General features: G+C 40.8%; 1 long non-coding RNA gene across 1 annotated transcript; it reads left to right on the top strand.

Moving 5' to 3' along the window:
- Positions 1–1096: 1096 nt before the first annotated feature.
- On the top strand, positions 1097–3042 carry LOC139857168 (uncharacterized). The gene is made up of 3 exons (XR_011762368.1): positions 1097–1223; positions 1865–1928; positions 2806–3042. It is a non-coding gene; the product is annotated as an uncharacterized lncRNA (long non-coding RNA).
- The last annotated feature ends 6494 nt before the right edge of the window (positions 3043–9536 follow it).

Genomic DNA, 9536 nt, shown 5'->3' with positions numbered 1-9536 from the left:
TTGATGAGGGTTTAAAGTTCGTTGTTGACGAGACCTCATACGTATGGAATTAAAGTTCGATGTTGATGATGCCATACGATTATTGTAGTGACGTTGATGAGGGTTTAAAGTTCGTTGTTGACGATACCTCATATGTGGGTTTAAAGTTCGGTGTTGACGATACCTCATTAATATAGGTGAATGTGATTTAAGTTCGATGTTGACGATACCATTCGTTGGGCTAGCTGATAGTGCTCTAAACGAACATATATTTAGTCGCAATATCATCCCAATATGTAAAGTTTTTAGTTGTAATTATTCTATTTTTAAGTTGTAATCGTTTAAATAAATAAATGCGAAGACGAAGCACGAAGATTAAAGAATTGAAGAAAAAGCGTCCTAAAACTGGAAAAAGGTCCTTAAAGCCATAGTGCACTCAAAAGCGTCCCAAAAATTGAGTTAAAAGACTTGCGCGGATTTTGGGAGTTAAGGAAAATAACTTTTTGTGCAAATTACAAATTGCGAAATGCAAAGTACAAGATATTAAATAGTACGAAAGGACGTTCGAAAACTCGGAACCAGGTCCTGAGCCAACTATCAACGCGCGACGCAACGGGCCAAAAATTATAAGTCAACTATGCTCTGTAAGACCCAAATATTTATTGTACATAATGTATTTATGGTGTACGATGCGTATACGAAGTGTACGAAGCAGGTACGTGTTGCTTGCTCGAACGTCGAAGAAAACTGGACGTTGTTTGAGGTACAAAGTGTGTACGTATCTTTTCAACCCCAAATAAAGTTTGAGTTGATGTTTCAAAGCCTTACCATTGGAAAGAATATCTTATTACGTTTCCAACGATATTTGGTTCATCGAAAACGGAGCTACGGTCAAAAAGTTATGGCCAAAACAAGTTTCTGAAATCTGACCTGCAGTGTGAAGCGGCGCGCGACCTTTTGGCGCGGCGCGCCGAATGGGTCTGATGCGTTTTTTTCAGCATTTTAAGTGTCTAAATGAAGGGTATTATGGTCCTTTCACTTGTGGACGGATTTGTGGCTTTTAGATCACTTTTAGATCCACTTTTGGATCATTTTCAAGTCCACAAACACTCTCATCTTCAACCTCAAGTTCTAGAGTGAGAGTAGAGTGAGAAAGCTTGAGAAGAGGAAGAAGAAGCTTGGATTCTTCAAGTTTAAGCTCATTACTTGTGTTGTTGTTGTACTAGCTTCGTTTTCTTCAAAAGGTAAAACCCTAATTCGGATTTAGTTGTGTTAATTCGTTTATTATGCTAGGGTTTGTGTTAAAGTAGATGTAAAACCCATTTCTTGGAAGTTTGGGGTAAACGGGTTAAGTTTTAGTGCAAGAACCCTAATATTGGTGGGTCTAGGGTTGGATGATGATATTGTGGGTTTGTAAAACTAAATTAGTTGATGAAATCACTAGCTACTTGGAGTGTTGGTGATTAGGGGTGTAAACTTACAATTTGGTGTCTTGACTAGGTTTAGGTCAAAATGGGTTTTTGAGTAAACAACCCTATAAATGGCGTTTAATGGCTAAAAGAGTTAAGATTAGCTATTTCGGGAACGCGGGAAGTGATTTCATAAGTTTTGGACTTGTGAGTATTGTTTTATGCTTAATAGGGTGTAAAACACACTTTAGGACCAAATGGGCGGGTCGTGTGTTTAAATGAGTGATCGAATGACCAAACCATGTTTAAATGATGTTGTTGAGGCATAATCACAAGTCATTTGTGATTATGAAGGTTTTCGAGCGAAAAATGGTTTTTGGTCAAAGTCGGTCAATAGGATGTTCTAGGAGAACATATGTATTGTTTAAGTCGAACAAGCATTGTGAGTAGCTTATTTGCATGTATACTTTGCGTAGGTGATTTGCGTGAAGTCGGTGGAAGAAGTTAAGATCGCGGGATACGTTCTTCAAGTATTTCAAGGTGAGTGGAATATTTATACGCTTATGTATATAATTTGGTTGCTTGTGTGCGGGGTGGTAAGTGATATCCGTTAGGATTCACTTTTCGTGGACCACATTTGAGTTGGGAAAAATATAGTGAGTGATATCCGCGTGGATAGCTCTTCGTTGGCTATATTCGTTTTGGATATGTAGCGAGTGGTTAATGTTTGACCTATCACTCTTCGTCGGCTACATGTGTGCGTTTGGATATGTGACGAGTGGTTAATGTTTGACCTATCACTCTTCGTCGGTCACATGTGTATATTTAGTTTGTGGCGAGTGATTAACGTTTGACCTATCGCTCTTCGTCGGCCACATGTGTGTTTGGGTAAGTGGTGAGTGTTAACCGTTTAGGGGTTCGCTCTTCGTTGGCCACTTATCGTGGGATGGCAAGCGGTTCCGCTTTTCGTCGGCCATCCTTGTGATTGAGGTAAGTGTTAACGTTTCGGTTGCACTTTTCGTCGGCCTCATAGTGCGTAGTGGTGAATAGTTAACGATTTTGACCTACTACTCTTCGTCGGCCACTTACGCGTGCGATGGGTGGTGAGTAGTTAACGATTTTGACCTACTACTCTTCGTCGGCCACCATCGAGTCGAATGTCGACATTGGGTATATTGGGATGTGTAATTTTATTAGCATTGTACGTATTCGTTTTTGGCATGTATTATTGTTGAGATCTCTATACTAATGATGTTGACTTGTTGTACGTACGATTAATCGTTTATTTGTTATTGCGGTTTGCTAGTGTTATTGTGTTGTTGTGTAGGTGTATGCAAGTAATTGGATTATGTATGTATGCGTATAAGTATTGCATTCACTAAGCATTAGCTTACCCTCTCGTTGTTTACATTTTTAGGTTCGAAGGCGGACGTGGCAACGGTATGCTCGGGATTAGATGATTTTCCCATTTTTGATGCTTGCTTGGATTCGACCTAGGATTGGGTAGTTTATCCCCAACATCATGCTCGTAGTTTGTTGGAACTTAAACTCATTGGGTCGAAGTTGTATTTTGTATTAAAAGGGGTATTTTGGGCATATGTGGGCCCGCGATGTAAAACTCGTTTTAATTAATTAATCATGTTAGTTTTACTTATATTAATGTGTTGTAAAAAGCGTTTCGTTTGAAAGTGTCGGGAACGAGTCTATCTTTTTCGCATTTAAAAAGCCCGGGGACAGGCCGTTTTGGCGCGGCGCGCCAGATAGGGGGCGCGGCGCGCGGGGTCACTGTACAGCAAATTTTTTTTTTGTTTGTATTTTCACGGGGTTTGGTCGAGGGTTGGTTTGGGTTGTTACAAATGGTATCAGAGCATGGTCTAAGGGATTTAGGTGACTTGAGATAGGCGCCTAGACTTAGACTTTTGTGTGTACTATTATCGGGACTTGTAGGATTACGGGTCGGTTCGGGTTCTAGTTAGTGCCTTTGAGAATATGTGCTTTAACTATGTGTTGTTTATGTTGATACTAATTGTGTTGTTTTGTGTTGAATATCTAGCGAAATGGTTGTTGTATTCATGAGTTCGGCACGGCGTGTGAGCGTAATAATGCGTCGCGAACATTATTACGGTTGCAAGCCAAGTCATGCAAGTGATGTACAACAAGTATTGGACTAGATGGGATGCACGAACGTTGGCATACTTATGTGATGTGATTATTGTTCGTGGCGGTGTATGTGATTTACTTGTGTTGCGTTCCTAACCAAGTTCATTTCTTAGAATGAAGACGAGGAACGGACATGATAATGGTGATCAAAGCGACGACTCCGAGTTCACGGCTAAGGTTGAGGCCATCTTTAAACGTCAAAAAGCGGAGTTTCTCGAGGATGTTAGAAAGGTGTTCCAGGAATCGGTTGATGGGCAAGTAACAGAACTAATCGACGAACGAGTGGATGCCGCGATCGAAAAGGCATTCGAGGCTAGAAACATTTACCCTCGTGGTGAAGAGAGCGATGGTAACGGTGGACATGGAAGGCGGGACTTCCATTACAAGAACTTCAAGGATGCTCAACCTCCTATGTTTAATGGGGTGAGGGATCCGTTGAAGAGTACATGTTGGGTTTCCGATATCGAGGGGGCTTTTCGTACTAGTGAATGTCCTCCCGAGAAGAAAACGAGGTATGGGTCTAGCATGTTACGTGAAGAAGCCAAGTTGTGGTGGGATGACAAGATTCAATTGTATGGCGAGGAACAATGTATGAGCTTGTCATGGGATGAGTTCAAAGAGGAGTTCTTTAACGAGTACCGAACTTCTTCCGACCTTGATAAAATCCGGGACGAGTTACACAATTTGCGACAAGGTTCGATGGACTTGGTTACTCTCAAGTCTACCTTCTTGGCAAAGACTCGTTTTTGTCCGGAGTATGTTGGTGACGATCACAAGTTGATGAAAGATTTTTACCGTACGATGAATGATGAATTGAAGGGTAAAATTAGTCGGGGAATGGCTAAGTCTTTTGAGGAGCTATTCGAATTGGCTCGGGGTTTCGAACCGGAGGTGTCGAAGCCAAGTGTGTCTGATGTTAGTAAACGGAAGTCCGAGACTACGATGCATTCGAACAAGAAAAGTAAGAGTATTTCCGAGGGCCGCGGGAGCATGAAAAGGAGTGGCACCGGTGGTTTTGTGCCCACATGTTATAATTGTGGCAAACGAGGTCATTTGTCGCGCGAGTGTACGAATGCAAAGTCTAACAAGGTTATGTGTTTTAATTGTCAAAAGGAGGGACACCGAAGGTCGACGTGTCCGGATTTAGTTAGTGATGCATGAGAACCTGACGATGGTGTTCAGGTAATTTTTCGACTATCTTATTGAAACGTACTTATGATGTTGTTTGTTGCATTTTGTGTTAGTGCGTTGTGTAATGTGGGGTAGTGTTCCTCATGGAATTACCCTATGTTGTTGATCCGGTTGTCGGGCGAAGGGCATAAGACTTGGTGCAACCAAGCATTCCTTGATATTTGGAAAATGTTTATACCAAGCCACATGGGTGGGTTTTGGTGTTCGAATGATAGAGCGTGTTCGCTCTCGTGTAGAGGTTGTTAAACCGTGAGGTTCGTCGGGTGGGTAAAACCCGAGAGATCTAGTGTTGATCTCGACGTGTATTGGTGAAGGAGTCTACATGACGCGACGTTAGGTGCCTTTTTCCATACCTACAAGCGTAGTGTTCGACTCCGATGGAGATGCGGTTATGTTGTACTTAGGGTACCGAAGATAAACCCTTAGGTACATGAGTGACTAGGTGAAACTTTGATTAGTTACGGCAATCGGAGAATTTGCAAGGTTAAAGTTTGGGTAAATTATGGTACACTTTTCATTCGAAGTGTTTGAAGATAGGTTTTTAGTGTGAGATTTCGGATGATGCTCATAGTGGATCTGAAATTTGTGTAGGGACCTAGATTTGGTCGGTTTGCGGTAGAGTACAATTTCGGTTAAAATTGTACTTATGATTTTGGACTTAAATTATCACCGAGGTGGTAATGTGGTAAATCTCGTTGAGAGGTAATGGACGTGTTTGACGAGCAAGGTGAAATCCCTCGGTTAAGGGATGTGTGTGTCGGATTCTCTTCTAGAGAATTATTGTTTTGTGCCTATGTGCGATATAGGTGGTTCTTGCTCGGTTGTGATGGCGATATTCGCGCGTGCGGATATTTCGTGTGCGAAAATTCCTAGATGTGTGGAATGATTCCAAGTATGCACATATACTTAATTTGTTTATATGTATTGTGGCAAGTGTCATCCAATTGTGAGGGTTCACTTTTCGTTGGCCACGGTTGAAGTGTGATAAGTAGTAAGTGTTATCCGTTAAGATTCACTTTTCGTCGGCTATTATTGGTGTGTGGAATGCATTTTCCGTTAGGGATCGCTTTTGTTTGGCCATGTGTGGGTAGAGGTAAGTGTGATCCGTAAGGATGCGCTTTTTGTCAGCCTCTTGTTGCGTAGTGGTAAGTGGTTAACGTTTGATCTACCGCTTTTCGTCGGCCACGTACGCGTAAGGATGTGGGGCAAGTGGTATCCAATCGTGAGGATTCACTTTTCGTCGGCTCCATTGTGTTGTTTATTGGCCATGTTATTGGTGTGTTGTTACTTTAGCGATGTACGTGATAAGGGTACGCTAAATGGATTGCTAACTTGGTACGAGGATATGGAATGTTAGCTTGTTTATGTCATGCGGTCGAGGCATGAGTTTGTCCCGGTTCGGGGACGAAGCGAGACTTAGTGCTCGGTTTGGTAGAATTGGTGAATCACGGATGATGATTCTAAACGGAAAGGTAACCTTGTGTAAGGTCGCCTAAAGGATTTGTATGAAATCTTCGAATTTGGGGGAAATGTTGTGGACATCGAGTTTGGACGTATGTCGAAGGACCATGGATTTTGGTACTTGCTAATTTAAGTGACGAGGATCACGAGGACGTGATCGATTCTAAGTGGGGGAGAGTTGTAAGACCCAAATATTTATTGTACATAATGTATTTATGGTGTACGATGCGTATACGAAGTGTACGAAGTAGGTACGTGTTGCTTGCTCGAACGTCGAAGAAAACTGGACGTTGTTTGAGGTACAAAGTGTGTACGTATCTTTTCAACCCCAAATAAAGTTTGAGTTGATGTTTCAAAGCCTTACCATTGGAAAGAATATCTTATTACGTTTCCAATGATATTTGGTTCATCGAAAACGGAGCTACGGTCAAAAAGTTATGGCCAAAACAAGTTTATGAAATCTGACCTGCAGTGTGGAGCGGCGCGCGACCTTTTGGCGCGACGCGCCGAATGGGTCTGATGCGTTTTTTTCAGCATTTTAAGTGTCTAAATGAAGGGTATTATGGTCCTTTCACTTGTGGACGAATTTGTGGCTTTTAGATCAGTTTTAGATCCACTTTTGGATCATTTTCAAGTCCACAAACACTCTCATCTTCAACCTCAAGTTCTAGAGTGAGAGTAGAGTGAGAAAGCTTGAGAAGAGGAAGAAGAAGCTTGGATTCTTCAAGTTTAAGCTCATTACTTGTGTTGTTGTTGTACTAGCTTCGTTTTCTTCAAAAGGTAAAACCCTAATTCGGATTTAGTTGTGTTAATTCGTTTATTATGCTAGGGTTTGTGTTAAAGTAGATGTAAAACCCATTTCTTGGAAGTTTGGGGTAAACGGGTTAAGTTTTAGTGCAAGAACCCTAATATTGGTGGGTCTAGGGTTGGATGATGAAATTGTGGGTTTGTAAAACTAAATTAGTTGATGAAATCACTAGCTACTTGGATTGTTGGTGATTAGGGGTGTAAACTTACAATTTGGTGTTTTGACTAGTTTTAGGTCAAAATGGGTTTTTGAGTAAACAACCCTATAAATGGCGTTAAATGGCTAAAAGAGTTAAGATTAGCTATTTCGGGAACGCGGGAAGTGATTTCATAAGTTTTGGACTTGTGAGTATTGTTTTATGCTTAATAGGGTGTAAAACACACTTTAGGATCAAATGGGCGGGTCGTGTGTTTAAATGAGTGATCGAATGACCAAACCATGTTTAAATGATGTTGTTGAGGCATAATCACAAGTCATTTGTGATTATGAAGGTTTTCGAGCGAAAAATGGTTTTTGGTCAAAGTCGGTCAATAGGATGTTCTAGGAGAACATATGTATTGTTTAAGTCGAACAAGCATTGTGAGTAGCTTATTTGCATGTATACTTTGCGTAGGTGATTTGCGTGAAGTCGGTGGAAGAAGTTAAGATCGCGGGATACGTTCTTCAAGTATTTCAAGGTGAGTGGAATATTTATACGCTTATGTATATAATTTGGTTGCTTGTGTGCGGGGTGGTAAGTGATATCCGTTAGGATTCACTTTTCGTGGACCACATTTGAGTTGGGAAAAATATAGTGAGTGATATCCGCGTGGATAGCTCTTCGTTGGATATATTCGTTTTGGATATGTAGCGAGTGGTTAATGTTTGACCTATCACTCTTCGTCGGCTACATGTGTGCGTTTGGATATGTGACGAGTGGTTAATGTTTGACCTATCACTCTTCGTCGGTCACATGTGTATATTTAGTTTGTGGCGAGTGATTAACGTTTGACCTATCGCTCTTCGTCGGCCACATGTGTGTTTGGGTAAGTGGTGAGTGTTAACCGTTTAGGGGTTCGCTCTTCGTTGGCCACTTATCGTGGGATGGCAAGCGGTTCCGCTTTTCGTCGGCCATCCTTGTGATTGAGGTAAGTGTTAACGTTTCGGTTGCACTTTTCGTCGACCTCATAGTGCGTAGTGGTGAGTAGTTAACGATTTTGACCTACTACTCTTCGTCGGCCACTTACGCGTGCGATGGGTGGTGAGTAGGTAACGATTTTGACCTACTACTCTTCGTCGGCCACCATCGAGTCGAATGTCGACATTGGGTATATTGGGATGTGTATATTGGGATGAATCGGATCCCGATGAGGATTCCGATGATGTTATAGAAATTACCTCGACCCAATTTAATAAAGCGAAAGAAAATAATAAGGGAAAAGGTATAAAAATAGAGAAACCCGATTCCAACCCCGATGAACTTTATATGTATCGGCAACATCCATATTTCCTAAAATGTAACAATGACCAGGGCACCTCTAAACCACCAGGTTTTTCTAAACCATTGTGGAAAATGACGGCTCGTATTAGAGGAACACCATATATTCCTAGAAAATTAGGAAAACGAACCAAGTCCGAAGAAGAAGAAACCAGTGATTCAGATTAGAGGGTTGTAATCATGTTGTGTATTATATGTATTGTAGTGTGCTAGTACTTTTATGTTCTATGTAAAAATTGCTTGTATTATTTGTTAATTATCTTTTACGAATCTAATCCTTGTCTATTTTACAGTATAAAAACAAAATGGACGTTAAGGGTAGACAACCGAATATTTTAGAAGATCTACCAGAGGATATGATTGAGGAAATCTTGTCTAGAGTCGGTCAGAATTCATCAGCACAATTAATTATGGAAAAATTAACTTGTCAAACATTTAAAAGACTTTCCAGAAATGCCTTAGTTTATAAAAGGCTTTACTTTGATAGGTGGGGTATATCACATTGGGGAGACCGTAAGTTACGCCGTGTTTTCTTTAAAGCATTAAATGCGGGGAGCGCAAATGCAATTTTACGCTACTGGTTAAGAACCTATTTTGACTCAACATATTCCAACATAGGATTTCGTGAATTAGAAAGAGCTTCTAACATGCAACATAAAGAAGCATGTTATGCTTACGGGTTATACCAAAGTGAGAAAAAGAACATCGTATTGCAGATTTTAAATAAAACCTTCCCACAAGTGACAGATTCAGTAGTTGAGGTGAGAAACAAGGTTTTTAGATTATTACGGGGCTGTTGGACATTATGAAACCCTCGTCCTTTTGACGACATTACAACATGCTGCCTAGCCAATGATCATAATGGTTATTTTCCACAAGACCAAAGATGGGAAGTCGTCTTAGTAAAACCAGAATGCATGACTTGTTTATGGACTTATGAATTACGTGTCTTTATTTCTTTTGCTGAACAACTTACGTATTAACTAGATTTATCTTCAAAACTGTCCTGTATCAAAGTGTACTATATTTCATGTTATATGTAATATTGCGA

This window comes from Rutidosis leptorrhynchoides, chromosome 7 (genome assembly GCF_046630445.1).
Source record: "Rutidosis leptorrhynchoides isolate AG116_Rl617_1_P2 chromosome 7, CSIRO_AGI_Rlap_v1, whole genome shotgun sequence".
In the NCBI taxonomy this organism is placed as follows: Eukaryota; Viridiplantae; Streptophyta; class Magnoliopsida; order Asterales; family Asteraceae; genus Rutidosis; species Rutidosis leptorrhynchoides.
This window is presented reverse-complemented; position numbering and strand designations above follow the sequence as displayed.